The sequence below is a fragment of the Panthera leo genome, chromosome B3 (assembly GCF_018350215.1).
Source record: "Panthera leo isolate Ple1 chromosome B3, P.leo_Ple1_pat1.1, whole genome shotgun sequence".
NCBI lineage: Eukaryota > Metazoa > Chordata > Mammalia > Carnivora > Felidae > Panthera > Panthera leo.
In genome coordinates, this window is record NC_056684.1 from 8,313,637 (window position 1) to 8,324,448 (window position 10,812).

Sequence of the window (10,812 nt, forward strand, 5' to 3'; positions counted from 1 at the left end):
TGGATAGATGGATGGGTAGATGGATGTCTACCAGGCCAAAGTCTAGGGCAACTAAGCACTTTTTGCTCCAGCCAACTATAGTCCCCTAAGAAGTAAGGATCAGGAGTTGAGAGAAGGATGTTGGCTAGTTTTCTATGTATTGATTTGGAAAAGCATAAAAACATTAACTCTAATTACATAATAATAGAAGAAGGATCTTACATTTACTGAAAATCTCTTTGGTTCCAGTCAATTCTGCATGTTACATCACATAGCAACTCCATTTTACAGATCCAAAAAGTCAAGTTCAGAAAAAAACTAGGTTGCTGGCTCAAGGTCACATAGCAAGCAAGAGGACTCAAATTAACCATCAAATCAAGAGCAATATGGATCCCATGTCCAAAGGCTTTCCCTACACCATCATTACAGTCCTTCACTTGGTGACACACAGGATGCTAACACTCCCTCTTCCTCATCTTCCTAGAGGACAGGCAGCATTTTGAGTTGGGGAAAATTAGCTCTGTAAGAATGCTAGGTAAGATGTTCTTTGGCCCCATCTGAGTATCAAATCAATGTCCCCTCTAACCCAATGAGTCCCCATGTTAATGTCGCAGTACATATGCATGTTTGTTAGTTTTGGGGTGTGTCCTCTAGTGTTTTTTACTAATAATAGTGCCTTATATGACTGAGAAATTTTACAAAGTGGAGAAGATCTAAGGTTATCTAAAGAGCATCACTCTGACTTTTCTGTCTATGTTCTTGCTTAAGTTGGAGAAAAATGGATGGAGTTACAACTGCTGGATAAACTAAAGGAATGAGCGTCCCATGTGAATGTTCCGTATTGCATGGGTCTGCTTGGCCCATGGCTGGCCAGAGATCTGTGTGGTGGGGCTGGAACTGGTTCTGCTCCTGAGCCACAAGGGTCTGCAACAGATATGAATGTTCATATCACTTACACAAAGCGGTAAAAAGAGTATTCTTTTTTTGTCTTAAGTAGGATTTAATATCTCTTTTAAGTCCCCATTTTGGCAGACACAAACATTTAATCTCGATAGATTTAAGAGTCATCCTGTCACTTGGGCTGTGGTCTCCCTTATTGTGGGGCAACAGGTATCAGATGCCAAACTTTTCTGAGGATGGAGGTGAAACACGGGTCCTATCAGCAGTCTCTGCCGACTGCTGGTCATCATTCTGGAAACTGGCAGGAAGACCTCTTCATGTCCACTACCTTCTCCATACATGTTGTCATCACCTATTCCCTGGAATCACAGAGAATGATCCTATCGCCCTTCTGCTCAGGGCCACCAAGAACTCTCCCTTCCCATGAGATGTTCCTGGAAGTCTGAGGCAACCCAGAGGCAAAGCCCGGGTCTTCTCTTCCACAAACCAATGGGGCACTAGGTCTCATTCTGCAATCCAGGATACAGGGTGCCTCATGCAGGACTCATGAACAGCTGAATTTCCCCTTTGGTCTCCTGAATCTCTTCTCTGTGGACTTTCTACCTCATACGGGAGCAAGTTTGCCTGTATCCTTTATCTCTTCTTGTTCATTCACTGATAGCCGGCATTTTATGCCCCCAATTCTTTGTGGCTTAGGATTTTGAAGATAAAAGTTTATGTTTTCCAATTTCCAAAGCATTTCCCTTCTAAATCCACCTTAAAACTCAAAACCCTAGAATCGACTTCTTTATTTTCTAGACCTCACTGTAATAACTCTAACTCGAGACAGCAGACCCTTCAGAGTCTGTATTGAATAAAGAAGAGCTGTGAGCTTTAAAAAAAAAAGTTGGTAGGAATAAAAACACATTAGTGAAATAATGCTCTACTAGATACCTTAATCGATGAGGAAAATACATGGGCCAACACATCTAAAACCATGACAACATTGCTAACTATGAGCTGTTAGGCATAATCTCTGTTACAGAAGACAGAGAAATAAGGAGAATCCTGAGAATCTTCAGATGCAGTTTAGTTGTTCCCTGTCTTGATTTCTGATGGGTTTGTGTCTGTCCAAGGCTGAAAACTCTGTTTTTATTTTCACCATCATTTTGGCTAACCCTTTAGTTATTCTGTGCCCTAGTCCAGTGGTGCTCAAACTTTACCATACATACGAGTCAGCTGGAGGCCTTGTCAAAATGAAGACGGATTCAGCAGGTCTGGGATGAAGCCTGAGATTCTGTATTACTAAGGAGCTCCCAGAGGCTGCTGGCCGTGCTGGTCCATGCATACATGACATTTTGAGTACAAGGTAATAGTTTCATTTCACCTGCAATTTCTCCATATGCATCCTCAACTCCAAGCATGCAAAAGACTAGTCATTTTTTTTTTAATTTTTTATGTTTTTCACTCATACGTGGATCCTGAAAAACTTAACAGAGAACCATGGGGGAGGGGAAGGAGGGAAAAAGTTACAGAGAGGGAGGGAGGCAAACCATAAGAGACTTAAATACTGAGAACAAACTGAGGGTTGATGGGGGTGGGGGAGAGGGGAAAGTGGGTGATGGGCATTGAGGAGGGCACCTGTTGGGATGAGCACTGGGTGTTGGATCTTTATAGTTTTTATTGTTCATCGTGAATCCTCAATGCCTCACATCATCCACCTCCCGTCCAGGGGGTTTGGATACGTATACCTCATGTGTCCTAACACACCACACAGCACTCTAATTTTAGTTTACCGTCCTTATTTTTCTTCCACATCATGCAGGAGCAGGTTAAATCTGGGAATTCTTTTTCTCCTTTCTTATGACCTCATACAATGTGCCGCCGAAATCTGATAACACTGCTGCTTAAATGAATGAATGAATGAATGAATGAAACTTAGGGTTCACCATGTAAGCAAAGGTACAAATAATGTGAACTGTAGGCAGATGTACACAGAGGGAAACCCCTCCCCCCCCCCCCAATCTCATGCCTTGACGGGAACAGGCCAACACAGTGTGTAGGTTCAGACCATTATGGAATTCTGTCCTGTCACTAATAGGAGGGATCAAGCACTGGAAGTATCGGGGAAAAGGATGCATCTTGTACCTCAGCCCTCTGGGGTGGGCACAACCAGGGAGAGGTGAGGACAAAGATTTGCCTGTTCCCCAGAGCTCTAGGGAGAACCTCACTGCGTAGCACAGATCACAAGGGGAGGCCCATGGCGATGATTACCTTTTGAAGATGGTGGATTCATTTCTGCAAAAGCCAATTCCAGGTTTGTTCCCATTAATCCCTTGCTTGATGAGAACGGCGGGGTGTACTGCTAATGGTTTCTGGTTGCTCGTGGGCTGATGTGAAATGCATGTGATAATTAGCTAACTAAATTAGTTCTGTTCTCATTATTTTTTATATAAAACAGTTTTGTAGGGATGGCTTTTTTACAATGATTTCTGGTCTAATTTCTCATTATCACCATTGGAAAAAAAAGCTGATAACATTTTTTCCCCATTCTCTAGGGTATCTCTCCCACTCACCACTCACCAAACCCGCTTGAGTATGACCTGTTATGTACGTTAAGCACTAAAATCACGGGGATGTGTTCTTCTTCTGTCTTTTCCTTCGGATCACAGCACTACCATCACTGTTGGGTTTCCTCTTGGTATTCACAGATTACGAGAGATTATCTTCATGACTCTAAATGCAGATGGAGGCCTATGAGATTTAGCCTAGCGTTCTGCTACTACAAGCACTAGGATTCCCCACCCCAACATGTGAACATTCCAGCTGTGTGACATGAGCCACTCTCTGGGATCTTGCCCATCTGTCCTCAGCCTCAGCCACCTGGTGATTATGCAGAAATGGAATGTGGCTTTTTTTGTCCTGGCCTGGCCATTAGGTTTTAGGGCCTTACAGATCCTTGCATATCCAACCTGACGTGGAGGGCTCCCTGGAGGGTTTTTCATAGCTTTGTGTTGAGTTGTTTTAAATAAGTTGCATTTGTGCCTCCTTCCTAGAGGTGGTTTCTTATTGTCGAACAAATCAATACTGGGCAGCCTTATATGTGGGAAAGTTCCTAGAAAATGTGAATTTGATTGCATGACTTTACCCACCTGCATTTTAGCAACTTCAGCAAAGTAAGACATCCTCTAGGGTTCGATTACACGAAATGTGATAAAATGATGCCGGTGTATGGTACATCAAGATTCAATTCTCATACTAACTGAGTTACCTTGGTATTACTTTTTAAAGATTGCCATAGATCCTCTGGCCCTCTTTTCAATGACAGGTGGTGTCAAATTTCCTCTCCTTTCACTGGAGCTAGTCTTAGTGACTGACTTCACCAAAAGAAGTGACATTCTGAGACTTCTGAAGACAGGTCATCGGACCTCTGGGGCTGCTCACTGCCCTGTCTAGAAGATTCCAGCCACAAAATAATGGCTCTGACAGTCCTCACACTGCCATGCTGTGAGGAAACCCACATTCACCACGTGGAAGGTCACATGGAGAGAAAGAGAGAAATGCTCAGCCAGGCCCCTGCTGATCAAACCATCTCAAGTGACACTGAGACTAAAAAGGTGCCATCTTGGACGTCCAGCTCAGCAGCATTTTCGGGTGACTTTAGCCCCAGCTAAGCATTAGAAGGCTTGAGCAAGAACCATCCAGGTCAGCCAAGCATTCCCACGAAGCCACGAGAGATCGTAGAATTGTTTCAGGCCACCGAATTTTAGAAAATTTGCTGAGCAGCAATGGGTTGCTAGATTATATGAGCCGGTAGCTCAGTTTCCACATCTGTGAAACAGAAATACCGATACCCAGCACATGTGAATATTGAGAGGATTTAAATACAAACAGGTAAATGTCCTAGCATATGACCTGGCAAGAAGAGATTCTTAATAAAGTCACTTCCCCGGTCCCTCCTACTTCTAACAATCTATATGTTTGTGATGATAAAATTTGCAGGTCTGTATTTGGCTGACAATCTATGCATTTGCAATTATAAAATTTGTGGGGCTCTATTTGGCATCCTAAGTTCATATGTCTGAAGCCCCCTCAGAAAGGGGTTGCACTTAAAAATCATCCATTTATTTTGTCAGTCACTATTTTCAATAACAGCTAAATCGTAACTATCCAGAAACACCAAAGAAGGCATTATCTAGACAGTTAAGCTTTGCAGAGATCTCAGTGCACATTTTTATAATTTTCAAAACCTTTTGAAAAATCCTTCTAATTTCGATATCTTTTTAGCATCCATTACACTTTTTTTTCATGCTACTGAGGCACCATATACTGAACGTAATATACAGGCTTACTGATCGCTCAGGGATTAGAAAAACTAGTTACTGTATTTCATTGTCATATAGTTATTTGTCCATAATGTACAGGTCTGTGGTTACTATAATTTTTTTTTTCTCTTGTTGAGTGGATTCAACAAGAATCCCGCCCATGTCTTTCTATTAATAGATCAGGTGTCACATCTTAGAACTGACAGTGTAATTGCTGCTGGGAAACCTCTCTGGAAGTACTGGGGTCCCTGGCCAGACTGTAGATGTCTGCCTTTAGGTCTGATGGCCATCCCTGGTCTTGTCAGCTATGACAGGTATGGGTAACATGACATAAAACATAATGACCTATTGGGTAGGAATTCTACAGAAATAGCAAGAGAGTCACCTGCTTGCCCCGGGAGGCACACACCAACTAATACCAGGCCACTCAGGGGTCATTTGAAGCCCACCTAATATCTAATACACTAAAGTTGTTCCCACTCTGTTATTCTTCCTGTCCCCATATTAACCCACCCTGTAGGACTTATTTCCTGATTTGCTGTCTGCTTCTCCTTATGGGATAAAAGATCCTCTTGGAAACTCAAACCACGTGACTGGGGCCTTAAAAGTATTCCAAACTCTTGGCAATCCTAGTTCTTTCTCCATGGAGTCCAGACTTGTTCCAATCAGCTGCTATCTGGGGACTTAATTCACATATGAAACAGGATCTAGAACCAAAACTCCACTATCATTGAGTATTCCTGATCCCTAGAGGCTAATATGGAAAAAGGGGCAAAATCAAACCTGGGTCAGTGCAATTCAGGATGAGCTGAAGGTCGTCTCCTCTGGGCAGCACTGCACGGTTATTACCATCACCCCAATCATCCTCATAACGATTTCTAACATTCAGGGAATAACTCAACATGTTCTTCCCACAACTTACTCTCACGAGCTACATCCTACTCTTATGCGCATTGCATAGAGAAGAAATGGAGGGCAGAGAGCTTGAGAGAAATTCCCAACGCTTGACCGTGAGTGAGAAGAGCCAGGATTCAAACCCAGGCAGGCAGACAACAGAGTTTATCCTATCACCGCTGCACTGTACAGAGCCTCGCAAATGCCAACCCCACGCCTGGCCTTCACGCCCGTCTCTCTCTTCTTTTCAAGTGTCAGCCTGATGCCTCATGGCCCGGGTCCTGTGTGCTGTCACCGTGTCTAGTAACCATTTTGGAGGTTTCTTCAGATCCTGTGTCAACATAATGAGAGAAGTTTGAAGACACTCAAGAAATTAGCAAACCTGGGGCTCCTGAGTGGCTCAGTTGGTCAAACCTCTGACTCTTGGTTTCAGCTCAGGTCATGATCTTCTCGTTCTTGAGTTCCAGCCCCATGTCTGGCTCCACACTGACAGTGGGAGAGTGCTTGAGATTCTCTCTCTCCCTCGCTCTCTGCCCCTCCCCCACTCAGTCTCTCTCCTTCCATCTCTCTCTCTCTCTGTCTCTCTCTCAAAAATAAATTAGTAAACATTTTTTTAAATTAGCTATTTTGACCTCAAAACAAGATCACTTACATTCCTCCTGTCCGACAGTGTCTTGTTGACAGGATTTTAATCTTTCGTACTGTTTAAAGTATTACATTCTTGGGAACATACCTCAAAACTTCCACATTGCTTGTCAACATTTTTCTGGTTCTGCCCTACTTTTAATGCTTAATTCCTGAAGGGAAAAGAATAAGTAATGATGAGAATTACCAGGAAATAACACCGTTTCTTCTCACCCACAGATCCTTCTCATCTTTCATTTTGCTTAAAATTAAGTGGAAATGATTTAATAAATTAGTAAAGTCCATAAATATCACTCAGAAATACTGATTTTATAGCTAACAATTTCTACTTAATTTCTCTTTATCTACTTTAAAAAATAACAGCTCTTTGCCAAGGTCTTAATTAAGCTTAAATGCTCAATGCCTGTTTTTTGTCTTAATAGGGGATTTAAAATTCTCCTCACCATTTTATTTTTAGCCTGGGTCCATCTTTTGCTTCAATAATGTAACAGGTCAGCTGGCCTGTATTTTCAGTCTTCATTTCTCGAAGCTGTGAGTATCTTAGCTTCTAGGGTATTCAAATGGATCCCCTGGAGAATTGAGTTTGGTTTTCTGCTGCACATATGACATTCTTAGAAACCCTGATCCAGTAACTTTTTATATACATGAACACAGAGGGGTCAAAATGTAGATGCCCTTAACAATAATGGTTTAGAGATAAGGATCTTCTCATTTTGTTTTATCCTGTGATTTCTTAGAAATGACAAATAATAGGATGCTTGTGTTGGCTCTGAACTGCACAAACACTAATTAAGATGATTAAGAAATTGCCTTTGTAACAGCACATTCTACCCCAAGACTACTAAAGAGATTCCAGTCAAAGCAGGTCCAAAGCTTCTTGAAATATGTTGTTTCTCTCTTTCCTTGTACCTCCATTACCCAGAGACAAACAATAAGTAGCAAATACAATGAGAAACAGGGCGATAGAGAGAGAGGACACAAGATGTAATTTAAACAAAATGAAACAAAACTCTTGGCTCTAAAAATGAGAGGCTCAGTTGAGGATGTGGCAAACAGGAGTTGCTTCTAGGACACAGACAATGATGAGGATATTTCTCATCGAATTCTTAAGTGTAAGTAGTCAGGAAAGCGATTCATTTTGAAATGAGCATACACAGGATTTTTAGTGCTTTCATTTGGATGTAATCTAATGGACCAAAACCTGAACCATTAATCTCAGCTGCTATGTCCTAACCAGCCTGGATCCTGTTCTTACCTTATGTTTATGTGGTTTCTCTGTAATTTGGTGCCCCTGGTAGGAGATGGTTTTGCTTAACATTATAGAGGGCCGATTAAGGTTAGAGTACACCTCCCTCGCAAACTAACTCCATCCTAACTGACTGCTACTTTGGAATTGAGTCCAAGGAAACTCTTTAACACTGAATAATAATCTTTAGTTCCTCAGCTGGAGAGGTATAGCCTGGTTCCTTCCATTTCTTCCTATCTGATCAGCTATATTCTATACCTTTGTGTATTTCTCAGTAGTACTCTAGGTTAATTACATTTGACCTTTCTGTAAGCTAGAAGAGCCAATGTCCATTCTTTACTTTAACGTTTGAGGTTTCCTATGCTCTTTAATGTTTGGTCTGTATCATCTGGATCAACCTAAGGTAGGAAGAGTTATAGACCTTCAAAACGGTCCTCTCCTTAAACCTATCTTCCCAGGACACAGGTCCAAGGGAACTCTTGGGAGCAATGAGTGAAGGGCTGGTGCAGAGAATATTATAGGAAGCTAGCAGGAGGGCAGAACAACCCAAGACAGAAGTTGTTTTTTGCAGAAGAGCATTAAGAGACAGAGGTGGTACTGAATGAGGGTCATGACAATCTATACCTACATATGTGAAGAAGCATGGGATTCCATTCTGAAAAAGGAAAATTGGGACTCAGGGAGGTATTTGCTAATAAGACACAGAATGCTAGATACGTCTTTGCTGTCAATTTATACTAGGAGGCCAGTATTATCCTGAAACCAAAAGCAGACAAAGATAACACAAGAAAATAAAACTATAGATAAATATCCCTTATGAATAGGGACTCCCAAATCCTCAACAAAGTGCTGGCTAAATGAATCTAGCAATGTATTAAAAGGATTATACACCAAGACCAAGTGATATTTACCCCAGGATTATAACGTTGGTTTAACACATGAAAATCAATTCAAGTAATAAATTATGCTAATAATAAAGGCAAAAGCTCGAAGATCACCTTCGTAAATGGAGAAAAAATGATTTTACAAAATTCAGTATCATTTCATGATGAAACAGTCAACAAACTGGGAACTGAAGGGAGATGCTTCAGACTAATAAAGGCCATCTATGAACAACCCGCAGCTAACATATTCCTAATGGTGAGAAACCGGATGTTTTGTAAACAAATCCTGTTTCGCCACTCCTATTAAACATTGTACTGGAGGTTCTTCCCAGGGTGTTTAAATAAGAAAAGGAAAATATAAATCATCCAGATTGGGAAAAAAACAGGTAAAGTTATCACTATTTACAGATGGCAGGATCTTGTGTATAAAAATCCACAGAAACACAATTAGAAGTAACAAGTAAGTTCAGCAAGATTACCGAATAAACTATCAATAGACAAAATTTCTGTACCTTAGCAATAAACAATGCTTAAAAAGCAATTATATTTATAATAGTATCAAAAATAATAAATACTTAGGAACAAACTTAACTTAAGAAGTGTAAGAATTGTATGCTGAAAACTATAGTTTTCATAGTTAAAACTATAGTTTATAGTTAAAAAGTTAAAGACCTAAATAAACAGAAAGACACCCCTTGCCAAAGATCAGAAGACTGGATATGTTAAAATGTCAATAATACTCAAATTGGTCCACAGGTCAATGAAATTTACATCAATATTCCAACTGCCTTTTTTTTCCTTGGAATTGACAAACTGATCATAAAATTCATATGGAAATGAAAGGGACTCAAAATAGCCAAATCAATCTGGAAATACATGAACAAAATTAGAAGTTCCAATGATCATTCCAAGCCTTAAGCGCAAAGCTAAAATAATGAATACAAAGTAATCATACTGCCCATGAATAGGTGAATAGACTATTAAGTAGAATTGAAAGTCCAGAAATAAATATTATATTTGTGGTCAACTGGCTTTCAACAAGTGTTCCAAAACAATTAAATGAGGAGAATAATGGTTTTCCCAACAGATGCTGAGACAACTGGAAGCCCACATGTAAAAAAAATGAATTTGGACCCCTTCCTAACACCATATACAAAAATTAACTCAAAGTGGCTTGAAGACCTAAAGGTAAAAGCTAACCCTATGAAATTCTTAGAAGAGATCGTAAGGGTAAATCCCATGATTTTTAATCGGGCAATAGTTTCTTAGAAATTCAAAATCACAAGTGACAAAATAAAAACAGATAAATTGGATTTCATCAAAATTTTAAAATTTTGTGTTTCAAAGACATCATCCAGAAAGTGAAAAGGCAGGGGCACCTGGGTGGCTCAGTGGGTTAAGCGTCCAACTCTTGATTTTGGCTCATGTCATGATATCACAGTTTGTGGGACTGAGTCTTGCATTGGGCACTGCACTGACAGGGTAGAGCCTGCTTGGGATTCTCTCTCTTTTTCTCTCTCTGCCAGTCCTCCACTTGTGCATGCACGCTCTCTCTCTCTCTCTCTCTCTCTCTCAAAATAAATAAATAAACATTAAAAAAGTGAAAAGACAACTCACAGAATGGGAGGAAATATTTGAAAATTATATGACTGATAAGAGACTTGTATATAGAATATATGAAGAACTCTTACAATTAAGCACACAGCGGCACCTGGGTGGCTCAGTCGTTGAGCAGCCAACTCTTGACTTCAGTGATTTCAGTTCAAGGTCATGACCTTCAGGGTTGTGTGATTGAGTCCTGTGTCAGGCTCCACACTGAGGGTGGAATTTAAGATTCTTTCCCTCTATCCCTCCCCTGCTCATGCTCTCGCTCTCTCTCTTTCAAATAAAAACTTAAAAAAAAAAAAGCACAATATCTGAATATATTTCCAAGAAGTTATACAAATGACCAATGATACTT